Source organism: Emys orbicularis, chromosome 1 (genome assembly GCF_028017835.1).
Source record: "Emys orbicularis isolate rEmyOrb1 chromosome 1, rEmyOrb1.hap1, whole genome shotgun sequence".
Taxonomy (NCBI): Eukaryota; Metazoa; Chordata; order Testudines; family Emydidae; genus Emys; species Emys orbicularis.
Window position 1 is genome coordinate 61833335 of NC_088683.1, and position 13128 is coordinate 61846462.

Sequence of the window (13128 nt, forward strand, 5' to 3'; positions counted from 1 at the left end):
ATCTGTTGGACTTTCGAGTGAGTGACCCCCCTTCCTTTGGCCAGTTTGGGACTGCGATGAGGTAATGCTCACCTGACTCTGAAGGGGGCGGGCAAAGCCAGGAGGAAGAAAGAACATGATAAAAGGGAGAGACGTTTGCCATGCTCTCCCTCTCTCTTCCACCTACATCTACAGCAGGGATTGGCAACCTTTGGCACGCAGCCCGCCAGGGAAATCCGCTGGCGGGCTGGGACAGCTTGTTTACCTGCCGTGTCCGCAGGTTCGGCCGATCACAGCTCCCACTTGCAGCAGTTCACCGGTCCAGGCCAATGGGGGCTGCGGGAAGCAATGAGGGCCGAGGGATGTACTGGTAGCCCCTTTCCGCAGTCCCCATTGGCCTGGAACAGCAAACTGCAGCCAGGGGGAGCTGCGATTGGCCGAACCTTCGGACACTGCAGGTAAACAAACCATCCCGGCCCTCCAGTGGATTTCCCTGTCGAGCCGCGGGCCAAAAGTTGCCAATCTCTGATCTACAGACACCACACCAAGCGACTGAAGTGCTGATCAAAGGGGAGAGTCTGCCTGAAGAGCAACCAGCCAGCCTGTGGTGAGAAGCATCTAAGTTTGTAAGGACACTGAAAGTGTTAAGATCAGCTTAGAATGCGTTTTGCTTTTATTTCATTTGACCAAATCCAACTTGTTGTGCTTTGACTTATAATCACTTAAAATTTATCTTTGTAGTTAATAAATTTGTTTGTTTATTCTACCTGAAGCAGTGCGTTTGGTTTGAAGCATGTCAGAGACTCCTGTTGGGATAACAAGCCTGATACATATCAATTTCTTTGTTAAATTGATGAACTCATATGAGCTTGCAGCATCTAGCGGGCATAACTGGACACTGCAAGATGGAGGTTCCTAGGGTTGTGTCTGGGACTGGAGGTATTGGCTAGTGTCATTCGATTGCAAGTATCTGGGAGCAGCTTACATGCCAGAGGCTGTGCGTGAACAGCCCAGGAGTGGGGGTTCTCACAGCAGAGCAGGGTAAGGCTGGCTCCCAGAGTCAAGGACTGGAGTGACCTGGCAGATCACCGGTCCAGATAACACCAGGGGGGAACGTCAGAGTGAGGCAATATCTTTTATTGGACCAACTTCTGCTGGTGAAAGAGAGAAACTTTTGAGCTCCATAGAGTTCTTCTTTAGGTCCTAGTCTCTTTCATCCTGAGAAGTTGGTCCAATAAGAGATATTACCTCACCCAACTTGTATCTCACATATCCTGGGACCAATATGGCTACAACACTGCAAATTAACTCTTTTGTGGCATTTTAATTAGAAAAAGGAAAAGTCGTGGCAGACTATTTTAATAAATTAAGTGGCTCATCATAGGAAATTATGAGGAGTCCAATAAATATCCTTTATTTTACAATAAATGAAAGAAATAAGTCATAAGTGAATCATGGAAGTCAAACTCTAGTAGTTGTAATGAATACACACAAATGAGTAGAGTTAAGGGTGGCTCAGCAACCTTAACATTGGCATTCCTGACTTTTCATTGCTTAGCCTCTGCAACGTTATCTTAATCTAGATTTTTTTTTTAAACTGAGTCCTAGATACAGATTCCATGAAGGTACACACATAAATCAGTCACTGAGAAGTTAACCAACAATTTTGCTTAGTAGAACAACAGCCAAAGCAACATTTGGGTATGTGGCACACAGTGTACTTCACCTTACCTTGGCAATCAGCCCAGTGTGCATGTTCATCATATTAAATAAGGGGCTGGAGTTAAATATCTATGCAGAGCATTCCTATGTGCCAGGGCAGCTCTGAATGTTAAATATTGCTTCAGGAAAAATGTATTTACACACATGCTGACAGTTCATTTCCAGGTGGGAGCTTCTCGACTGCTCTGTACGCTGCGGCTCCAGTCTTCCCACTGTGAAATTTTAGACAGCTTGTCTTCAGAGTCCTTGCCAGACCTATTAATATTTATACATTCCATACACATTCCAGTCAGAGCATATAAGTTGCAGATCTTTCTGATTTGGAAGCTATTAAGATTCATGACCCCTTTAGCTATTTACTCTGTGGTCTAGAAGGCTTTGCAATCAACTTACACTTGAAGAAGAAAGCACAAATCATTACTGTTCAAATATTGTCCTGTATGGTGTCTATTTGTAGTCCATCAAGGAGCAGTTAAGAGCTTTAATGCATTCATTTATCTCAGAGACACATATTATTATGTGAGACACTCTCTTCTTGGAAGAAGATAGAACAGAAATGTTACACAGAAAATTGCATTTAATTCTGGATTAATGACTCTTTAGTTTAAGCTCCATTTTTGATTAAGAAATAATATCTGATTAATTTTTCTGTTCTCACATCTGGACATTGATTGATATGAGAATACTCCGATGTCCTGTAGAGTACACCATTGCAGAAAATCAACTGTCCATCTTCCGGGAAGCATGGGTCACTGTACCACCTATAGGACACAGATTCCTCGTCTCATTAGAATGCAGTGGCGACTGATAGCCATTGCACACTTCTTCCTCCACAGCAGTCAGAAGGGAGATCCTCTCTAAGTTCACTTTAGGCTCTCCACTCTAAAGGGACAGATACTGGGAGACTCCATGCCTCTAAAGCCCCTTCTGAATGCAATTAACATAGAAAGCATTCAGTACCCTCAGGCAGGGCCGCCGAGAGCGGGTTCGGGCCCCGGTAAAAATAATTTTTTGGGCCCCCCCGCAAAGGTGGACCGGCTAAACAGGGCCGATGAGTGGGGGGGGGGAGGGAAGCTGAGCCCCGGGCCCTCTTCTGGACCGCCGGGCCCTGGTAATTTGTACTAGCTTCCCCCCCACTCTCGTCAGCCCTGCCCTCAGGATCAGGACTTAAAGCAATTATTGAAATATATCAGGGAACTAAGTTCTGTCCTTTACAAGGCAATGAAGAGAAATAAAGGGATTAAAGCCAATGGAAGATTTTGGGTACTCTGCACATTTGAAAATCAGATGCCTAAATAAAAGAACCTAATTTAGGCCCCTATTCTTGAAAATCCTAGCCTGAAAAACTGTGTTGATCTGTCAGCTATTAGGATATCTTTCACAATTTAATTGTACATTATAGTGAATGGAAGAAGGCACATCAGTGTGTACTGATGCCCTACAATTGCACTAGAAGGTGTGTGGTATACAGCTGGGTGAACTTTTCACATGCAGAGTCATTCCATTTATGAAGGAAAGACAATTTCTTTTTTGCCTTTGTCAAAAACTCCAGCTTTAATTTCCCAGCCTTTGGAATTCTGGAGTATATTCATCCTTAGGGGCCTAGAGTGAGGGATGGGACACAAGTTAACTCAGTGCTCAACTGTCTTCCTCTCTTCTGACTCCAGTCCATATTGCCTCCTCCCTTCTGTCTCCCCTCAGCTGCTTATAATGTCCCTTTCCTGCCTCAGCCCTAGAATCATCTCCTTCACCCAAGCAGGGAGAAGTTATCCTGTTCCCTGCTCAGTTTATCTCTGCTGTCAGCTGCCTTCTTCAGCAAAGGGCAGCTCTGGGCTCCATTACTGGAAGTCTGTCACTCTAGAATCTCCACCCCATTCACTCAGCGTTGCTTTCAGGCTGGAAGCCAGAGACAAGATGCAGAACCAATGGGAAATAAGTCAGCAAGTAGATTGGTGGATATGTAGGGAGTGGCTACACACAGGAGTCCTTTAGGTGGGGCAGGATAGCAATATTGCATCTGGAAGCATTGTTAAATCATAACTCTAACCTCAAAATATTGTGGCATTGACTTAATTATGAGATTTTAAAAACCCAATAAAATACATTGTTCTTTGTTATCTTTAGGGAGCAACAACCCTCCCCCCAGTTAATAGATTCCAAGGGCAGAAGGAAGCTTTGTGATCACCTAGTCTGTCTCCTGCATAGCACAGGCCCTAGAACTTCCCCAACCTAATTACTACAGTGTATCTTTTAGAAAAATATCCCATTTTGATTTTAAAATTATCATAGAGAATCCACCACAACCCTTAATAAGTTGTTCCAATGTATCAGAGGGGTAGCCATGTTGGTCTGTATCCACAAAAACTAACAGATCTATTTGGGCAAAATCTTTCATGGGTAAAAAACCCACTTCTTCAGATGCATGGAGTGAAAATTACAGATAAAGGCATAGCTATACTGGCACATGAAGAGAAGGGAGTTACCTTACAAGTGGAGAACCAGTGTTGACAAGGCCAATTCAGTCAGGGTGGATGTGGTCCACTCCCAATAATTGATAAGGAGGTGTCAATACCAAGAAAGGGAAAATTCCTTTTGTAGTGAGCCAGCCACTCCCAGTCCCTATTCAAGCCCAAATTAATGGTGTTAAGTTTGCAAATGAATTGTAGCGCTGCAGTTTCTCTTTGAAGTCTGTTCTTGAAGTTTTTTTTGTTGAAGGATGGCTACTTTTAAATCTGTTATAGAATATCCAGGGAGATTGAAGTGTTCTCCTACTGGCTTTTGTATGTTACCATTCCTGATGTCTGATTTGTGCCCATTTATTCTTTTACGTAGAGACTGTCTGGTTTGGCCAATGTACATGGCAGAGGGGCATTGCTGGCACATGATGGCATATATCACATTAGTAGATGTGCAGGTGATGTGCAGAAAATATAAACCACACCACAGAAACACTAACCCAGGAACCAATCCCTGTAACAAACCCCGTTGCCTACTCTGTCCCCAGATCTACGTTAGCGACATCTCATTGTTTTTGTTGTTCCAATGGTTACTCACCCTCAAAAATGTACACCTGATTTCCAGTCTGAATTTGTGTAGCTTCAACTTGCAGCCATTGGATGATGTTATAGCTTTCTCTGATAGACTTAAGAGTCCATTGTTAAATATTTGTTCCCCATGTAGATACTAATAGACTGCAATCAAGTCACACCTTAACCGTCTCTTTGTTGAGCTAAATAGACTGAGTCCTTTGACTCTATCACTTAAGACATGTTTTCTAATCCTTTAATCATTCTCTTGGCTCTTCTTTGAACCCTCTCCAGTTTATTAACTTCCTTCTTGAATTGCGGGCACCAGACTTGGACACAGTATCCCAGCAGTGGCTGCATCAGTGACAAATATGGAGGTAAAATAACCTCTCTACTCCTACTCAAGACTCTCCTGTTCATGCATCCAAACTCTTTTGGTCACATGGGAGCCCGTGTTCAGCTGATTATCCACCATGACCCCAAATCTCTCTCAGAATACTGCTTCTCAAGAGAGAGTCCTCTATCCTGTAAGTATGGCCTATGTTCTTTGTTCCTAGATATATACAGTTACCTTGAGTTGTATTAAAATGCATAGTGTGCTTGTGCCCAGTTTACCAAGTCATCAAGATCGCTCTGAATCTGTGACCTGTCTCCTTCAATTATTTACCATGCCCTATTTTTTGTGTCATTTATAAACTTAATTAGTGATGATTGTGTTTTCTTCCAATTCACAAATAAAAATGTTAAATAGTGTAGGGCCAAGAACCAATCCCCTACTAGAAACACATCCGTTCAGGTTCAGAATGCTATTTTAAATGCACAAACAAAAATGCAGACCTCCCTGCTGGCTATGTGGAGTGGGACTCTACTTCCGTTCTCAGATGGGGAAGTTGTCGTTCTATCACTCCACCTCATTTATTTTCTCTCCCCAGGCTTCTTCAGTCTCCTGTCCCCCTCCAATTTTCTACATACCCCTCCCCCCCATTTTCCCTTTCATTGCCCTCATGGTCTTCACATTACCTTTCTGCATCCCATATTCCTCTGTATCCTCACTACATCCCAATTTTCCTCATTGCCTCAGTTTTCAATCTCGTTTCTTAACCATAGAACGCGAGGTTAGCCACTTTCACTGAGGCCAGTATGCCTTCAGTCTCACTGGAACCAATAACCATCTTCACTAAGGGCACCATCACTGACACCTGCAAAGGCTGTGTGGAAATTGGGCCATCTTGAGTGGGGACAGCCTGTGAAAATAGAAATGATGGCCAATATTTGAATAAGAACAAAAGTTCACTATGAAAGCTGCATGAGCTTTATTTTTAAAAAGTCACATACTGACAGTTGGTAACAGGACTTGTCAACATGAACATTTAGTTTGGGGTGGCATGTGAATCTACCACAGACTAACTGCCTGTGTGGACCTCGTTCACATGCATTAGCAATTTGTTAATGCGTTTTATCTGGTCCTCTTTGAAATGGGACTAGATCAAAAAGGACTCCCTCTCTGCCTTCTCCCCCCCCAAAAAATGGTTTAGGTCAATTGAAAGGTTACTTTGATTTTGACAATTTAAAAAATTTTTGAAAAAATTTTCTAGTCAAGAAATTGGTTAAAAGCAGCCCTTTCCCCATGAAAAGTTTCCATTTTGATGAAAAGCATTTTGTCGAAGCAGTCCCAACCAGATCTAGCTATTAAGCATGTCTCAGGTCACAGCACAGCTCAAAACCAGTCATACTTCACTCTGCATACTGTATTCTACCTAAACCCCATGCCTTTAGAACAGGAATAGAGGCAGCAGCAGGAACAATGGGAACACATTTGTAAAAGAAACTAAACAATTTGAGTAAGTACTTACTACTGTCTAATTCTTGATTAAACTAATCAGCAGAACCATGCAGACATTCTAGTCTTCAGCAAAACACGGATACTCATTTAAATCTCCAGGACTCTTAAATCAAGCTTCATTTCCTTAACCCACAAAGATACCGAGGATCAATGAGGACACCTGGCTTTCCCAACAGGAAAAAGAGGGCTGTCAACTCCTAATTCCTGTCCTGTTTCCAGGTTCAATACCTCCCCTGAAAGCTGATTCCTGATTAAAAACCCCAGACAAACTGTAACAGCCCTCCCCAAAAGTATCCTGATTACTTAAAGCATGATTTATATGATTCAGATATTTTTTTATCATGTAACATATAATAGCATGTGTATTAAGGCAGTTTTATGCAGTTAAAGTATACTGTATTTTGAATTGAGTTTGTTTTGAAATATAAATTCCTATGTTATCATGGCTCAGCAGTAATTCTTATCCAATTCTATTCTGCTGGCCTGCAGTTTGGTATCTAGAGGACTACTCCACTCCGAGCCTCAAACCATCCTTTCTAGAAAGCATTTCTCTCAAGTCCAAGGCCTGATATTAAATCCCCACTCTTTGAATGAAACCATATACACCTTGGCACAGTGACATACAGGTCCCCAACAATTAACCTTAGCTGACAGTTAAGAAGACACTAAAGGGTCAGTCATCACTGGATATTGAAAAATTGGAGAGGGTACAAACAAGAGAGATTCAAGGGCTGAAGAAAGTGCCTTAAAGGCTTAAAGGGTTCAATCTGTTCAGGTTATCAAAAAGATCAAGAAGTGTCTTGATCACAGTGTATAAGTACCTTCCTGGAGAGAAAATACCACATACTAAAGTATTCTTTAATTTAGTGGAGAAAAAAAGCAGAAGAACCAGTGACTGGAAGCTGAAGCCACACAAACTCAAGTTAAAAGTTAGGCATGCATTTATAACAGTATTGATTAATCATCCGAACAAGCTACAAAGGGAATGTGGTGGATTCTCCATCTCTTGAAGTCTTAAAATAAGAGTGGATTCCTTTCTGGAAGACATGCTTTGGCCAAACACAAGCTATGCTTTGGTTAAATACAAAGTTATTGGGCTCAATACAGCAGTAACCGGGGGGAATGTAATGGCGGGTGACGAACAGGACACAGGCGGTCAAACAAAATCATGTAATGGTCCCTTCTGGCATTAAACTCTTAGAATCAGAATGCCATCATCACATTGTTTTTATTCTTCCATCACTTTAGCTTCTAAAAAGTTTTGAGTTCATATGACAGTTATTTTAACCTGAAAAATTCCTCCTGACCTTGGTCTTGTCAAGGAAACTGTTCCTTTCTTTATTCCTTGTTTTCTAGTGCTTACATTCTGTTCTTCAAATATAATATTATTATATGCTATTTTAACTGGGTATTGAGAATAGAGATCTGTCAAGTGGCAGTTCTATCTGATGACTGTCCTTCAAACTAACCCAGAGGAACATATGTAAGTGTCAGTATTCCTAGCATGCCCAGTTGATTTTTATGTATAACAGGTCATATTTAAAATAATAATAAAAAAATCTTACTGAACTCACCTCTCTGGAGTTGAGAATTTTTTTTAAAAAACATGCCTGATGAATTTATTCTTCTGTAAGCATTTCATAAGATTATTCTTAGACTTCTTTTTACATTAATATCAAGTCAAGCACGTTCCCAAACAAAAGATCTTAATCTACAAGTGGAATAGACCTAGTAAACCAAAGATGCAGAGGTTGTCTAGTGAAATGAAAACAAAACTGAACAATTCCATCAAGAACACAACTGTTTCAATTATTTTTCCATTTTAAATATATTTATAGATTTTTTTTTCAAAACCTTTAGAAGATAAGTAGTGTCATTTACAATCCTATGCAATTAAAAGAAAAAAGCTGGAATTATTGCAACAAAGTCTTCACAGGAGAGAAAGCACAGGAATGGACGTACTAACAATTTCATAAAAGTTATTTAACATACCTCTGACTTCCACAATTAAAACTAATAAAAGCATTTCTGTTTTTCTACCAGCCTTCCTCATCTCTAGCATCAGGTGATGATTTACTTAGCACTAGTCATTTGTCAGACTATTTTAGGATGGCTGAGAGATTCTCTTCATTGAAGGAGCTATGGACAATTTGTTAATAACTGTCAGATATTTATTCTTTTACCCAGGGCTGGTGTAGCAGCACAAACAGCTCCTGCTCCCGTTTTGCTACTTTGGGTGTACTGAGCATGCTCACTCGAACTGAGCATGCCCAGTAACCTTCGCTGTAGCCACTGCCCTCTCTCTGCCCTTACTTCTACTTACGATTTGCTGCCTCCTCTTTGGAGGGGTTTAAAAGGATTAAGGGGGGCAAATCGCAGTGGGGGGCTGTCAGGGTCTGAGCAGGGGGCAGAATTTTACTGGCCTGGGGGGTTCAAGCTACTGTAGCTAGCGGCAGAAGAGGGGCCGAAGGGGAAAAATCGGTGGTGGGGGGTGAGAGCCGGGGTTAAGCTGCGGGGGGGGAGACACTGCCAGACCCCGTGCGGGTACAAAACCCCCGTTTAGGGAGGGGAGGGGGGGGGACAGTGACCCCGTGGGATGAGCCACCCACTGTGCTCACTAATCTAGGGGTGTGGGGGGGCAGAGGCTGTTTTTGTTCTTCTCACAGGACGCTGCATGTCAGCCTCGGAGCAGGGGGCGGGTTCCTGGGACTGGGGTCTTGAAGGCACAGGCCTCCAATTCCTAGCCTGTCAAAGCTTAATCACCGCAGCTCCTCTCTATCCTATACAAGTGTTGCAGGGCCAGGGCCGCCCAGAGGGGGGGCCAAGTGGGGCAATTTTCCGCAGCGGCCCCCACAAATATGTCGGAGACTGCCCCCGCCTCCGTCTTCCCCCGGTGTCTCAGCGTGCCGCGTCCGGGAGCAGCCCTGGCACACTACTGCGCGGTGGCTCCAACGCTGTCCGGGGCCGCTCTTGGTCGCAGCACGCTGAGGCTCCAGGAGAGGGGGTAAGCGGCATGGTAAGGGGTGGGGCACCCCCCCCAACCCCATCCTAACCATCACCATCACCCAGCAACAGCCCATTATATAATTGCAAATGTATACATACCATTAAAGCATTTAATGTTTTTAAATAATGTATTTAGTGTATTTTCAAATTATTACAAATTAATTTTTGAATGTATGTCACTGGTTATTTTTTACATTTCCAAATACATGTTACTATAGTATTGCAACTTTTTTTATGGAAGGGGCCCCCAAAATTGCTTTGCCCCAGGCCCCCTGAATCCTCTGGGCGGCCCCGTACACGGCTACGTTACTGCTCCAGCCAGGAGACTGAATGTGGTGAAATATTGTACAGACACTCCCTCCCTCCAACTCTGCCTCTCACATTTTGAATATGTAAAAGTGTCTTCTATCAGTTTCTATGCCTATATGAAATCACTGCAGCTCATTTCTCTTATATAACGTGCTGAGTTGCTAACTCCCTCCCAGAGCCCACATGTCTGCACCCCCTCCTGTACCCCAATCCCATGCCCCAGGTCAGAGCCTGCACCCCTCACTCAAACTCCCCATAGCCTACAACCCTCCTGCACCCCAACTCCATCCCAGAGCCTGCACCCCAAAAAGGGCTGGATTAACTTTTTGTGGGCCTGGTGCTAAACATATTTGTGGTCCCCAAGGGGGGAAATGGGGACATGGGGCAGGGGGGGCAGAGTCCTCAGAGCGACGGGCTGGCCGGGGGCAATGGGAGATGGGTCATGGCACGGCAGGGACAACCCTGCTCCACCCAGCCCAGTACAATGGCACTGTTTACAAACCGGGAGCTGCCAGACGCACACTGGCCAGCCCGGCCCTGCGCTCCCATCATGCTTCTTCCCCTTCAGGGCGGGCCCATGACCCCAAGGTGATACCAGAGTGGCCCCTTTGGTCCATCTGCTTCCTCCTGGCTAATGTGACAAATTGATCTATTGTACGATTGAGGCGCGCTGTTTCACGTATTTGTGTGTGAGTCCGTGAAAAGGGAGGTAAGCTTTGGGGGTACGGAGCATGCCCTTGAGCCCAAGGTGAGACCAGAGTGGCCCCTTTCATCGATCTGCTTCCTCCTGGCTAGCATGCCCCTGAGCCCAAGGTCATACCAGAGTGGCCCCTTTCATTTTTTCCACTGGCTTCTTCCTTCCTTATTTCCAATGACTTGGCTGCTCATGCACCTGTCACTGGTCCATGGGGTTGCGAATCAGGAGGGATGGGGTTTGTGGTCAAAAACACTCACAGTCTGCTTCCTCCTGGCTAATGTGCCAAATTGATCTATTGGACAATTGAGGCGCGCTGTTTCACGTTTTTGTGTGTGAATACATGAAAAGACCCCCACAAACCCCCATGCCCAGTGCCCTCCCACAGACCACTCCGAACCCCCCCAGATCCTCTCACTGCCCAGTGCCCCCTAGCTGTAGACCCCCCACAGCCCTCCCACAACTGCACAGTGCCCTGCCCCTCCCCGCCTAGAGCCCCCCCACAGATTCCCTCACTGCCCAGTGCCCCCCACCGCCCCACTGCCACAACTGCACAGTGCCCCACCCAGACCCCTGCACACTTCCCAGCGCCCCAACACACACAGATCTCCCCACCCCCCACTGCACAGCACCCCCCCAGACCCACTAGAGACCTACTCTCCCACACCCTAACCCCCAGCCACAATACCCGGCCCTGATGGGAGGTGACTGTGTCTGCCAGGCTCAGCCGGCAGCGCAGCCAGAGCTTGTCCTGGGGCAGGATAACTCCGGCCCCTTGGGGGTGCAATCAGCCAGGCTGGAGCAGGAGCAGAGCCTACCCGGGCCAGGCTCCCTCAGGACCCACATGCCTGGCAGGACCCAGCTGAGCCTCCCACACTCTCCCCCTCCCCCAGCCGTCCCCTGTGACTGGCTGAGACTGGCCCAGCCTCTGCACCAATCCCAGGTGGCTCTTTCCCTGGGGAGGAAGGTGGGGCCCCACAGGTCCCAGGCAGTGGCAGTGGAGACAGCTCAGAGCTGGAGCAGTGCTGGGGAGTGGGGCATACCCCTGGGACATGACTCCTGAGATCCCACCCACACCCATTGGCCCCGTGGCCAGCAGCCCTGCCGAGCCCACATGGTGGCCCCCAGCTGCTGGGTGATGAGCCCCCTACAGCAGCGGCATAGCCAGGTTCTAACATCAGGGATTTCTTGTATTATGTATAGTGAGTGTATTATATAAAAATCAGGTAGTAGGGTTTACAATGTTATAACAAGAGATTATGCTATTATCATTATCCAGTCAACTTGCACACTACTATTTTGAATTAGTGATAATTCACAGAGAGAGAAAGAAGAAAGCTGAATTTAGAGAATAATTATTAACCAGATTCTTGGTTATTCACCAGCCACTTTGCTCCAGTCCATAGCACAAAGCACCATAAACCCAGTAGAATCTGGCCAAGAGAATATTCACCTCAAATTGTCATCTGCTACACTCCCCCCTCCCCCCATTCCCAGTCACCACTATTCAGCAGGGCCGCCCAGAGGGGGGGGGGGGCAAGTGGGGCAATTTGCCCCAGGCCCGGAGTATGTTGGAGACTCCCCCCACTTCCGTCTTCCCCCATCCCATCCCCCGGCGTCCTGGATGCGGCACGCTGAGGCTCCGGTAGAGGGGGTAAGCGGCATGGTAAGGGAGGGGCCGGACAACCCCCTGACCCCATGCCCCCACAGCCATGACCCCCAGCTCCAAGCCCAGCCCCTCTGAGCCAGACACCCCCTGACCCCATCTCCCCACATCCCTGAGCCCAGCCCCTGTGAGCCGGGCACCCCCCAACCCAGAGCCCAGCTCCCCCGGCAGCCATGGGCAACAGCAGCACCACCCCCAGGCAGCGACAGCCCATTGGCACCAACCATCACCATCACCCAGCAACAGCCCATTATGTAATTGCAAATGTCTACATCCCATTAAAGCATTTAATGTTTTCAAATACTGGATTTAGTGTATTTTCAAATTATTACAAATTAATTTTTGAATGTATTTCACTGGTTATTTTTTACATTTCCAAATACATGTTACTATAGTATTTCAACTTTTTTTTATGGAAGGGGCCCCCAAAATTGCTTTGCTTTGTAATAATTTGAAAATACACTAAATACATTATTTAAAAACATTAAATGGTTTAATGGTATGTATACCAGCTGCTTAGCTGCAGCGCGCCAGGGCCGCTCCCGGACACGGTGCACTGAGACGCCGGGGGATGGGGGAAGATGGATGCAGGGGGAGCCTCCGACATATTCATGGTGGCCCCTGCGGGGCCCCCGGGGCCTGGGGCAAATTGCACCACTCCTCCCCCCCCGGGGCGGCCCTGAGACATTCTCTCACCTAGACCTAGACCAGTTTCAACAGATTTAAAATTTTTATTAAGATGATGTTAAAAAAAAAAAAAAGTGAACAGAGTTTGAGCATAGAAGTTTCTGGTTATCAGGGAATACTGTACAGATTACACTGGTGTACAATTTTTGAGAAGTCGTCTGCTTCAGAGATAAAATGTGCTATTTATTATGTATTT